This window comes from Macrobrachium rosenbergii, chromosome 48, assembly GCF_040412425.1.
Source record: "Macrobrachium rosenbergii isolate ZJJX-2024 chromosome 48, ASM4041242v1, whole genome shotgun sequence".
In the NCBI taxonomy this organism is placed as follows: domain Eukaryota; kingdom Metazoa; phylum Arthropoda; class Malacostraca; order Decapoda; family Palaemonidae; genus Macrobrachium; species Macrobrachium rosenbergii.
This window is the reverse complement of record NC_089788.1, coordinates 31,718,268-31,732,417: the sequence shown is the minus strand read 5'-3', so window position 1 is coordinate 31,732,417 and position 14,150 is coordinate 31,718,268. Positions and strand designations below refer to the sequence as shown.

General features: G+C 33.4%; 1 protein-coding gene across 29 annotated transcripts in view; it reads left to right on the top strand.

The window, feature by feature from the left end:
* Nucleotides 1–14,150, top strand: part of Pkn (serine/threonine-protein kinase N) — a 733,150-nt gene that overhangs the window by 694,351 nt on the left and 24,649 nt on the right. The window lies entirely within an intron of this gene.

Here is a 14,150-nt window from a genome sequence, read left to right as displayed (position 1 = left end):
TTCGATACTTTGAGGTAGAATATATTTGTGATCTCAATAATTAAAAATTTTTGTATACTTTGATTTGACTAATGTATTTTTGGTGTTAATCCAGATTTTTTTCTGTTGAATTGGTTGCTCGTATCAGCTTGATACGTGATAAATTGAAAGAGGAAGATGCCTATCATGCTCTGAACACGTGGATTTTTTCTTTTTTATTTGGCCACTGTAAACTTTGGCAATGAGTAATTCAAACTCATTTTTCCTCTAAAACGAAAGATTGCTGCTTGTATTTGCTTGTATTTATATATACTGAACGTGGAAAATTAGTACATAAGGATGTTATGATTTTTCTTAACCGTTAGACATCACAAGCATTGAGAATGGTTAATCAAAATTATAATTTATTTTTCAAGACAAAAATAACGTCCATTTGTACTGACCTCGGTAAATTAAGGCACATCTTTAAATAGAAAGATAGCATTGATATACATCAAAACTTGAAAGTGGCTGATTAAAACTTTTAAGAAGAGAAAAATAGCATATTTTTGAAAGTGGTCCTTTTTATACAAAGCGTAAGTATTGCATCCCTTGGGATACATGTCATTCAGTTACCATTGCTGACTCTTGAAGCACTTTTGCAGATATGGTGATCTCAGAGCACTTTTAAAGGAAATGTTATAAGAGCACCCTTGAATTGCACCGTTATGGTAAAAAAGCTTGGCTTAATTTTTTTTATTAACATTTTGAGGATTATGTTTTGGAGTAACTGTAAATGATTCCAAGTCTAGTTAAGAAGAAATGAAAAGCGTCGAAATGTCAGTTGTCACGTTGACAGTATATATAATGTTTGTCATATTTTTAGGGGTGATGGTTAAGTTGGCTCAATTGTGTTGGTGTGTTTATAATTTATTAGGATAATTCAAGTGTTGGATCCTGTTTCGTATTTGATATGTAAACTATTATATATTGGGGCCTTTTTTTTGCCATATGTTTGATTATTGATTATGACACAAAATCCCCTTTGTATGTGATTTTGGGGAATATTCGCAACGTGTGACAGATTTGTTTGTCAACCTGTTTGGGATCGTTTAGGAGTTGTTCTTCGTCATCTTACTGCTTTATGTTGCATTTGCACTCTATATTTGATATTTATTTTTAATTTACTTTAGCTGAGCCATTTTCTCTTGAAGTGTATGAAACAGCTGTGTAATTTTAACTTCGAAAAATGTTGACCATTTTCTTAACTCATTATTATCATCATGAGGAGATATTTGAAGAACGTTCTGACACATGGTAAAGTATTAGGAGATCGCTTTATTGGAAATAGCCCATTCGTATTTTTAGTATTATCATCATCATCATCATCATCATCGTACTTCATTACGAAGTTTTGGATAATTATGAGCTCGTGACATTACTCGCATTGAATTTTGATTTTTCTACTATTTTATTGGTGAAACTTGGAGTGGTATCTCCATAGATTTACGTAATATATCTTCATGCGCTTCCAGTGATTTTGGGATACTTCTCATTTAGTTGTTTTGCCTTCTGTTTGCGCTTTCAATTTTTCTTTTTCTGATCGCGCTGTCTGAAGACCTCATTGTGACCATTGCAGTTCGTACCAGACTCCTGAAGTCTGCTGCAACTTTGAAAGCATTAATATTGTTCCAGAGATTGCGTGAAAACTGATGTTTAAACCACAATGCTTCGGCATGTGAAGAATTAATGTGCATATAAAATGAGAGTAATGTATACTTAGTTTTAGGTGGTCATAAAAGTAATAGTTCTCTGTCACAGAGAGAGAGAGAGAGAGAGAGAGAGAGAGAGAGAGAGAGAGAGAGAGAGAGAGAGAGAGAGAGAGAGAGAGAGAATAAGAAAAAACTACATTGATATGAAGTACTCCACCACAAGTGAATCTGGAGAACTGAAGTCAATAGGTCAAGTGGTATTGAAGAATCTTTCTCTTTCCTCATCCTCTCCTCTTCCTCCTCCGTCTTCTTCGTCTTCTAAAATATCGATTAAAGAATAAAAAGGTTCACAGAGGATATATATTTTTTATAGATCCACTTGGTTCTTTCTCTAGTACTAGAGTCCTCCTGTTATCAAGAGACGGAAAAATGGAGCGTGAAAGAGTGGCGATGCTCAGCAGCAAGGACTGTCGCCGAACTGTGGTGTTTGAGTATTTTTGTTTTAAATTTCCTACACTTCGGTCCCAGTTTTCGATAAAGTGAAGGATTTTTTCTACAAAGGATTTGGCCGAATATACAGTTTTATCCACATGTTGCACATTTTTCCTGGTGTTCAGTAATACTCAGTCTCTGAGCTACTGTGCACAGTGAAGGCAACATTCCCTTAATAACTGCTGAAAGTTTCCGTGCTTTGAGTTTAGGGATGAAATTGCTAACCTGATGCCCCTAACAAATACTAACGGGACCTTTTGTGCCAGTGGCCTATGGCTGTAAATAGTGTTCAGCCACTCACGTTCTGACCAAATCCGACTGGCCTTTATTGTGATGTTTAACTGAACGCCTCGCTTAGGAAAGGGAGAAACATGGGTTTTGAGGAGTAAATGAAGTCATTATTAACTGGGAATTGATTTTGACAGACGTTGGCAGCATCTGGTTAGTGATAAAGGTTATCGGAAGGATACAAGTGAGTCTGATAACCTTCACAGAAATTAATGATAACCTGTATCGTTTGTTGTAAGGACTACAATTTTCACTGACCACGTGTTAGAAGAAAGTTTCTCTTATTGTGCTCGGAAAAGAAGTTTCTCCTGTTTTCATTGACCATTTGTTAGGATGAAGAATCTTCTCTATTTTCATTGCATATTTGTTAGGAGAAAGAATCTCTTCCTAATTTCATTGCATATCTGTTAGGGGGAAGAATCTTCCATTTTCAGGGCATATTTATTAGGAGGAGGAATCTATTTTCGTTTGCTTATTTGTTAGGAGGAAGAATCTTCTGTTTTCATTGAATATTTATTAGGAGGAAAAATCTTCTATTTTCATTGCTTATTTGTTACGAGGAAGAATATTCTATTTTCATTTCTTATTTATTAGGAGTAAGAAACTTATATTTTGATTGCATATTTGGTAGGAGGAAGAATCTTCTATTTTCATTTCTTATTTGTTACGAGGAAGAATATTCTATTTTCATTGCATATGTGATAGGAGGAAGAATCTTCCATTTTCTATGCTTATTTTTTACGAGGAAGAATCGTTTATTTTCATTGCTTATTTGTTAGGAGTAAGAATTGCATATTTTCTTTGTTTATTTGTTAGGAGGAAGAATCTTGTTTCCCTTTCTTATTTGTTAGGAGGACTTCTGTTTTCATTGCATATTTGCTAGGAGGAAGAATCATCTATTTTCATTGCTTATTTGCTAGGAGGAAGAATCGTCTATTTTCATTGCTTATTTGTTAGAAGGAAGAATCGTCTATTTTCATTGCTTATTTGTTAAGAGGCAGAATCTTCTATGTTCATTGCTTATTTGTTAGGATTAAGAATCTTCTGTTTTCATTACTTATCTGTTATGAGGAAGAATCTTCTATTTTCATTGCTAATTTATTAGGAACAATCTTACATTTTCATTGCTTATTTGTTAGGAGGAAGAATCTTCTATTTTCATTGCTTATTTGTTAGGGGTAAGAGCCATCTATTTTTATTGCTTATGTGTTTGGAGGAAGAATCTTCTGTTTCTGTTTCTTATTCGTTAGGAGGAAGAATCTTTTATTTTCATTGCTTATTTGTTAGGAGGAAGAATCTTCTCTTTTCATTGCTTATTTGTTATGAAGAAGAATCTTCTATTTTCATTGCTTATTTGTTACGAGGAAGAATCTTGTATTTTAATTGCTTATTTGTTAGGAGTAAGAATCTTTCATTTTCATTGCTTATTTGTTATGAGGAAGAATCTTCTATTGTCATTGCTTATTTGTTAGGAGGAGGAATCTTCAATTTTCTTTGCTTATTTGTTAGGAGGAAGAACCTTTTTTTTTCATTGCTTATTTGTTAGCAGGAAGAATCTTCTATTTTCATTACTTATTTGTTAGGAGGAAGACTCTTCTATTTTTACTGCTTATTTATTAGTGGTAAGAATCGTCTATTTTCATTGCTTATTTGTCAGGAGGAAGAACCTTCTATTTTTATCGCTTATTTTTTACAAGGAAGAATCTTCTATTTTCATTGCTTATTTGTTTGGAGGAAGAATCTTCTGTTTCCATTTCTTATTTGTTGGGATGAGGACTTTTATTTTTTATTTTCATTGCTTATTTGTTACGAGGAAGAATCTTCTATTTTCATTGCTTATTTGTTAGGAGGAGGAATCTTCTATTTTCATTGCTCATTACTTATTTGTTAGGAGGTAGAATCTTCTATTTTTATTGCTTATTTATTAGTGGTAAAAATCGTCAATTTTCATTGCTTATTTGTCAGGAGGAAGAACCTTCTATTTTTATCGCTTATTTTTTACAAGGAAGAATCTATTTTTATTGCTTATTTATTATGGGTAAGAATCTTCTATTTTCATTGCTTATTTGTTAGGAGGAAGAATCTTCTGTTTCCATTTCTTATTTGTTGGGATGAAGACTTTTATTTTCATTGCTTATTTGTTAGGAGGAAGAATCTATTTTCCTTGCTTATTTTTTACTAGGAAGAATCTTCTATTTTCATTGCTTATTTGTTACGAAGAAGAATCTTCTATTGTTATTCCTTATTTGTTAGGAGGAAGAATCTTCTATTTTCATTGCTTATTTGTTAGTAGGAAGAATCTTCAATTTTCATTGATTGTTTGTTAGGAGGAAGAATCTTGTTTTCATTGCTTATTTGTTAGAAGTAAGAATCTTCTATTTTGATTGCTTATTTGTTAGGAGGAAGAATCTTCTGTTTTCATTGCTTATTTGTTAGGAGTAAGAATCGTGTATTTTCATTGCTTATTTGGTAGGTGGAAGAATCTTCTATTTTCATTGCTTATTTGTTAGGAGGAAGAATCTTATGTTTCCATTTCTTATTTGCTAGGAGTAGAAATCTTTTATTTTCATTGCTTATTTGTTAGGAGTAAGAATTTTCTATTTTCATTGCTTATTTGTTACGAGGAAGAATCTTCTATTTTCTCTGCTTATTTGTTACGAGGAAGAATCTTCTATTTTCACTGCATATTTGTTAGGAGGAGAATCTTCAATTTTCATTTCTTATTTATTAGGAGGATGACTCTTCTATTTTCATTTCTTATTTGTTATGAATTAGAATCTTATATTTTGATTGCTTATTTGTTAGGAGGAAGAACCCTCTATTTTCATTGTTTATTTTTTACTAGGAAGAATCTTCTATTTTCATTGCATATTTGTTGGGAGGAAGAATCTACTATTTTCTTTGCACATTTGTTAGGAGGAAGAATCTTCTGTTATTATTGCTTATTTGTTAGCAGTAAGAATCGCGTATTTTGATTGCTTATTTGTTAGGAGGAAGAATCTTCTGTGTCCATTTCTTATTTGTTAGGAGGAAGAATCTTCTATTATCATTGCGTATTGTTACAAGGAACGAGGAAGAATCTTCTATTTTCATTTGGTATTTGTTACAAGGAAGAATCTTCTGTTTTCATTGCTTATTTGTTAGGAGTAAGAATCGTGTATTTTCATTGCTTATTTGTTAGGAGTAAGAATCTTTTATTTTCATTGCTTATTTGTTACGAGGAAGAATCTTCTATTTTCTCTGCTTATTTGTTACGAGGAAGAATCTTCTATTTTCACTGCATATTTGTTAGGACGAGAATCTTCAATTTTCATTTCTTATTTATTAGGAGGATGACTCTTCTATTTTCATTTCTAATTTTTATGAATTAGAATCTTGTATTTTGATTGCTTATTTGTTAGGAGGAAGAACCTTCTATTTTCATTGCTTATTTTTTACTAGGATGAATCTTCTATTTTCATTGCATATTTGTTAGGAGGAAGAATCTACTATTTTCATTGCACATTTGTTAGGAGGAGAATCTTCAATTTTCATTTCTTATTTGTTATGAGGAAGCATCTTCTATTTTCATTGCTTATTTGTTAGGAGTAAGAATCTTCTATTTTGATTGCTTATTTGTTATTAGGAAGAATCTTCTATTTTCATTTCTTATTTGTTAGGAGTAAGAATCTTCTATTTTGATTGCTTATTTGTTAGGGGTAAGAATCGTCTATTTACATTGCTTCTTTGTTAGGAGTAAGAATCTTCTATTTTGATTGCTTATTTGTTATGAGGAAGAATCTTCTATTTTAATTGCTTATTTGTTAGGAGTAAGAATCTTCTATTTTGACTGATTATATGTTACGAGGAAGAACCTTCTGTTTTCATTGCTTATTTGTTAGGAGTAAGACTCTTCTATTTTCATTGCTTATTTGTTGAGGAAGAATCTTCTATTTTCATTGCTTATTTGTTAGGAGTAAGTCTCTTCTATTTTCATTGGTTATATGTTAGGAGGAAGAACCTTTTACTCTCATCGCTTATTTGTTCGGAGGAAGAATCTTCTATTTTCATTGCTTACTTGTTAGGGGGAAGACCTCTATCTTCATTGCTTATTTTTTACGAGGAAGAATCTTCTGTTTTCATTGTTTATTTGTTAGGAGGAAGAATCTACTCTTTTCATTGCCCATTTGTTAGGAGGAGAATCTTCAATTTTTATTTCTTACATGTTACGAGGAAGAATCTTCTATTTTTATTGCTTATTTGTTAGGAGGAAGAATCTTCTATTTCGATTGCTTATTTGTTATGAGGAAGAATCTTCTATTTTCATATCTTATTTGTTAGGAGTAAGAATCTTCTATTTTGATTGTGTATTTGTTATGGGTAAGAATCTTCTATTTACATTGCTTATTTGTTAGAAGTAAGAATCTTCCATTTTGATTGCTTATTTGTTATGAAGAAGAATCTTATATTTTCATTGCTTATTTATTAGGAGTAAGAAACTTCTATTTTGATTGCTTATATGTTAGGAGGAAGAACCTTCTGTTTTCATTGCTTATTTTTTAGGAGTAAGACTTCTATTTTCATTCCTTATTTTTTGAGGAAGAATCTTCTATTTTCATTGCTTATTTGTTAGGAGTATGAATCTTCTATTTTGATTGCTTATATGTTAGGAGTAAGACTCTTCTATTTTCATTGCTTATTTGTTGAGGAAGAATCTTCTATTGTCATTGCTTATTTGTTAGGAAGAAGGAATGTCTCATATTTTCATTGCTTATTTTTTATGGTGAACTTTCTTCCTATTTTCATTGGCCATGGCTATGAATAAGTCTTTCCAACATTTCGGCCACCACTTCTTCCTTCAATGGGCATCCTTGTGTCCGTGCCCTTCTGCAACCCCCTCTGTTGCAGTCGTATTTTTTTTTATGCCCACAGATTTTTTGTTGGTCGCCAGTACAGTTGTTTATTCTTTCCTTTTTAATTGGCGTGTTCGCAATGTAACTGATCTTTGGTAATTTTCTCTCTCATACTATTCCTGTTGTCCCTGCTGGTTCCATCCTTCGGTCCTGGACAGAACCGTCTTGACACCTGAGTAGCAGTGATCAGACGCGACATGACTTCTTTCTTTTTATTATCCATTGGTAACTACATCTAGAAGAACTATTTCAATTTGGATTCAGACTTCCTTACTAAAATAAAACGGGCCTTCTAAACATTTTTCCGTGATGCGAAACATTGATCTTCCGTTGTTTCTTTCCGACACTAGTAATATTCAATGAAAGTTTCGTAAATTTATAAAGAGAAGCTTTAATGAAGAATACTTCTCGAATTATACCATTTGTATCCCAGTGCGATAGTTTATAACACACACACACACACACACACATATCTATATATATATATATATATATATATATATATATATATATATATATATATATATATATATATATATATATATATATATATATTAAACAGCTGTATGGGCTTTATGCGTATGTAATTCACTTGTATTTATAGACCTCCAAGTTGCACGTCCATTCCGCCAGTTTACCAAATAAGTTTAAACAGTATGTACTGCATATGAACCCTAACATATTCACAGGAAGTATCGGAGTCTTTTGCTTAATTTATTAATTATAATAGTTATGTTATGTATGTGTGTATTACATCTGTTTAGCCCATGTGCGTATGAATACAAACGTCCAGGGTTCTGGTACCTAAATGCTTGATAGTATTCCGTCTGTCTCATGGCTGCGTTGGTCTTCAGTGTAGTTACTAACCAAAACGTCTTTATTTATTTGATCAAAGGTCTGTTTAAGCTCGGGGGCATCGTGATAGGGTTGGATACATGGAGGTATTTTTGTTTCATTTTTTATCATTGCATGTCAGCAGTTGATTGGGAGATTATTTTTAAGTTCTTGATACCATTGTTTTTCACACTTGTATGATCAAACACAGGTGTTATATATATATATATATTTATATATATATATATATATATATATATATTTATTTATTTATTTATTCATATATGAATTAAATTTTTCAGCAATAAGCAGGACCCCTAATGAAATCAGCTGTATTTTCAGAGGTGAGAGGAAAATGTAATATGGCAATACTCACTGACAGTGTCATCCATTAACTGCTACGTCAAGGATGAACCCAAAGCAGAAGACCACCTTAGCAGCATATTTTATACATACATACACACACACACACAAATATATATATATATATATATATATATATATATATATATATATATATATATATATATATATATATATATATATATATATATATATATATATATATATATATATATATATATATATATATATATATTTACAAACATTCAGCTACAAATGTCCAGCTTCCTCTCCTCTTAAATAATACCGAAGAGGAATTACAGTATAACTGATAAGTGGTTCGTCACCTGGTGGATTCGGTCCACCAAACAGCGAGAACCGACTTTAGTGACGCCAGTACTCTTGTGTGTTTGTGTATGTGTATACACACACACAAATACAATATATATATATATATATATATATATATATATATATATATATATATGTGTGTGTGCGTGTGTAATCTAAATAATAGACCGGCCACTTGTAAATCTTTCTTTGATGAATAATATTGCGAAGGTCAGGTAAAACATTTTATTTTGCAATCTTTTCAGATAGATAGCCTTATCGTTGGGCTGAAATTAATGGCAAAATGGTAAAATCACGAAAACTATAATGAGTTTAATTTATAGTTAAAACTTAACCTATAATTCAACATCATGAGGTTACTACCTGGGAGGCTTGCTTAGTAAAAAGATATACTGGTCCTTAGCAAAGTTATTAATAATCAAGTGAAGACTTCCGCTTCCAAATTTTCGTAAGTTGGGACACCTTTGCTATTTTATAAGCAAAGATAGGTTTGGAAACAAGGCTGGGGTAATGTTCTTATATATATACGAGTATATATATATATATATATATATATATATATATATATATATATATATATATATATTGTGTGTGTGTAGTTTTCTTTACTTAAATCAGGAATCTGTGGTCATCTTGGTAAACTGCCTAAATATCCCAGGAAGATAGAACTGGAATTAGCCAATCTTATAAATCGAAAGTTGTCTTCGTTTAAAAATTGATGATGAATGTATGTTCCGTTTCGTTGGCAAGATTTTGAACTCTGCATCACCAGAATGTGCATTTATTGAAATCAGGTAATCATAAAGAAACCTGATGTATTTGTGTAGATCTGCGGGGAAATCGGATAATAAGTTTTTTGTCCATGCAAGAACTTTTTTGTGAGGAGGGCTAATGAATTTTTTTTTGGGAGGGTGCCCAAGGTTTCTCATTTTTGTCTGGTTGCGATAAGTCTATCATGAACGAGACTTGAAACATAAGGGTCAGCTATCTACTTTTGCTGTATTGACACTTTTTAATCATCTCACTTCTGTTCGGTGTTCATGAAACACTCGAGATAATTCATGGCTAATGATTAAGTGGCAGTTCACATACCATATAATGTATAGCATATTTGAAGTGAACAGTTTCATACAAATGATTTTATTGGAAGTGACTACAATTGAAGATGTCTTGACATTAGAATGAAGTGGGCCATGTCCCAAAAACGAATTTCTTCTGGTAACTTTCGAATTTGAAAGACTTGGTTTGGAATTAAATAAATTTTCCTTTTATGTAGGAAATTTGATTTTAAGGATTCCGTAACACTTGAAAAGACTGGCAAAACTCATCAGGATTAATTTTGTTTAAAAAAGAGTTTTAAATGTTTTAATTAATAAACACAAGTTCTGGCTAATAATATAAGATCTAGAAGACAAGGTACTGATTAGCACCAGTCATGAGTACCAAGTAGTTTTTTGCAAGTATCATAATGCGCAATACAGCATTTGTCAAATCTTGAGACTTTATTGCATCAGCATTTTGTTAGTTATAGTAGTCTTCTCTTATTTTGTGGCTCGCATTTTTCTATCGTTTTCTGGAAGTGAAAGTTGAGATCAGTTTTGAAAGTCTAGATTGCTGAGTCGAAGTTCAGATAAACGTGAGTGAACCAAATGTTTACTTTTACGTGATTGCGATTAGTTGTTGTTATTATTATTATTATTATTATTATTATTATTATTATTATTATTATTATTATACATGCACATCTACCTAGAATAAACAACAAACTACTAAGCTTGTTCGGAAGAGAATATATGTTTAAAAAAATGCAAAGAGAAGTAGGATCCAATATCGAAACCTTTTCGTGAGCATTGTTTACAATTAGTATGAAAAACAAATATGCGTCGATTTTTCAGTTTTGTTTGCCTTTAAAGACACTGTATTTCCCTATTTTTAATTAGTTAGTCACTCGTATTGTCCAACTCTCAGTTACTCTCACACTTCTTGCCGCCGATAGACATCCGATATAACACCTCTTACCGCCGTAGACTTCCGATATATGATTTCTATCCCCCTCAAATCTCAACACTGATCCAAGTCCAACGAGCCGACGGATGACGAAGTCTGTGTGGTCATCTAGAGATTTGGTCGTCTGGACCAAACCCAGAGATGATTTTGTCACGTCTGCGCGGCGTGGACGAAATGAACGATTAAAATCGAAAAAGAAAGTCATCACTGGTGACCGAAATCAGCGGGATGATGGAGGAGTCTGTGCAAAGATCGTTGGCCAATCTATATCTTAAGTCACATCGAGATGGAGGCAAGGGAATGGAAAGGGGCTCTTTTGCTGCCCTTCGCACGCAAAGTGGTCGTCCTCCTCTTTAAAGCTCTACCTCAGGTTAAGGTAAAGAAGCAGTTTTTGGAATGGCGTCGTCTGTCATACGCGTCCTTTCTCCAGTTGTTTGTGTACAGTACTTTAAATTCAAAGTTCTATCTGATGTCAAGTATTTTGCAGCTAATTTTGCCCTCATCCCCCAAACCCCCCTCTTGACATACATTTACACTTAATCGTAGTTATTCCTCAAGATTCTGTATGTATTTATTTTAACGTTGTTTTGTTAAAAAGAAGTGATTTATATATAGTGTGTACACACTGTGTAATAAGTATTTATATAATTGTTCAAAGAGATTTTTTTTTCTTTGTCGTATTTTGGTTTTCCATAAAGATGAGGTTTAAAACAAAAATTCTGGACTCGGTTCCATATGCTGATCATCGACCAAAGTTGTTTCGCCAAAGGAGGATTAGTTCTATTTTGTTTAGTAGCCTACTTGGTTCTTACCTGGCGAGCCTTATTTTCTCTGTATTAGTAGTGTTTGACAATAGTGAGTGATATAACAGTTATATTTTACAGCTTGCGATTGTCTTTTCGTTGAAAATGAATCGTTTAAATTAATTTGAGTAATAATGTATGTTTGTGATCGTATGCAACTGGTAAAGCAGCCAGATACCTTTATTGTCAGATATACGGAATGGTGAATGATATGTTTACACTTTCACCTTCATTTTGTGGGTAATAGTTGAGGGGGTCGTGCGAGTCATGTGTTTACAAAACACAGGAATAGTGAAAGTTTGTTTAGTTATACTTTGCCCTGCAGACACGAAGCCCTTTTCCTTTCGGGGCTCTATCCAATGTCCAGATAGATAGGCACTTGTCCCCGGGGCATTTCTGGAGGGTTCTTGCTGATACAGCCATTCTTTTGTTGAGAGCTCTGGTGATTGATTGATACGTGGTTGATATTTCCTCATTGTTGTATCATTCATTCATTCGCTCACAACGATAGCATCAGCGATAAATGCCATTTACGTCATTTTTTGATGAATTGTTAATTCACTACATGCTTTCATTCACAGGGTGGATCCAGTACATAAACTTATCATGATACATAAATATTATAGTAAGAGAAACCTTCCTTTGTAGCTGTAGCTTTTACGAATTGGTTTTCCTCTCTTTTTTAAATTTCGTGCAGCCGTAAAGTGACGCAAAAACTCTTTTTGTATCGAGAAATGTTAATTTATAGCCACAGCTTAACTTAGTCTTCAAGCTGTTTATGAGATTGAATATATATGTGTGTGTATACAGTGTATACATGTGTGTATGTGTATATATATATATATATGTGTGTGTGTGTGTGATGACTATGAATGAGTGAGCTATCGTCAGTTATATGATGAAGTACGTGGTATAGGTGTCTAGACTATTCTGACGGAGTTATTATTACCGTTTGTATGTCCACCCCACTGAATGACGTCACTCACTATCCTTATGATGTACATGTGATAAGGACATGGAGATCACAGTTTTGTTTCTTAGTAATTGTTTGATCCTCCAGTCGAGAGCCGCGGACAGGGTCCAATTCAAAACCACGTGGAAGTAGCGTGATTGGAAATGGCTCGGATCAGCGGTGTGGGCGTTGGGTAAGAGTGGAGTTTGGGGAAGGGGGAGTAGCATTTCCCCCCCTTATAATTATACTTCTCATGGTCAGCATCTGAACACCAAACACTCTTCTTATTAATTAAGTAAAACGAAGTTATCGATATGCATAACTCGCATCCCCATGGGATGATATCCAGTGAGGCCCCTTCCAAAGATTAGAATGCTTATGTGAGTAAAAAATATTAATCGAGTAAAGCATAAATAGTCAAACTTGAATACATCTACGAGTTAGCGACAGTAAAGCAATAAATTGATACACAGAAATGATAGATATCATCAAGAAAAGGAAAGTATAGGCTTCCGGTTTCCATATATTCCCAACCCTGCCCACGCTTACACGACTGCTGTTGCGGTGTCTTGAAGTGTCAGTAGTGACACATACTTTGGAGGGAGCGATGTACCCCTTTTCTCTGTTGATATGCGATGTATTGCACGTAGCGTGTGGTATAATTCATGATTATCAGTTTTATCAACATTATCTTATGTGCCTGCCTCACATGCATTGAATTTCGTTCAATAAAAGTATGACTAATACAGCCTCGTTTGATACAAATTAATAACGACTATAGCTTTAAATTTGTATATGGAACGTTACCGTCAGTATCGGGTTTGCTTCCGCACACAAGAGGAATACTTGATAGTCTTCTTAATGGCCTTTTTCTGGATCAGTATGCTTTCATCGAAGTAAATACAAATTGACCACCTTTTTGCACTGTAAGGAGTAACAGTGCAAGAATTTGTCAGGAAGAATTAACCCCGCACCCTCGTTACCGGATGAACTTAGCAGGCAGTTTCCCTCTTGAAGTTTGAAGATTTTCACGAACACGTTTCCTTGTGTTTGATTTCAGTGTTGGTGGTTTTCATTCGCTCTTTCATGTTTGATATTGTAATAACATGTAATATGATCCACGTTGAATTTAGTCCTTAATGTCTTGAGATATCCTAAGAGCAGAGATGTATATATTTTTTACAGGGTTTACTACAGTGTGATCCACGATTTCTGAAGCGTTTGTTTTGCTCAGGTTGTACGATTTACCCTGCAATTTACTCAGGATGTTAGACTATAATAATTTAAGGTAAAATTATACTTCTTGTTGTAGGGGAGATCGTTTATAGTAGCGTAGTTCTATTATCAAATTGATATTCAAATTCAACAATTTTGCATATTCGAGGCGGCAGGCGGGCACACACACACCCCCACCCCCTCCCCCCACCCCAGCGCAATGTGAGTCGGTACATGGCCTTCTTGTTGAGCCATGACCCGAGAGAAAACACGAGAAAGAATAAAAGTGTGGGGATAAAACCTT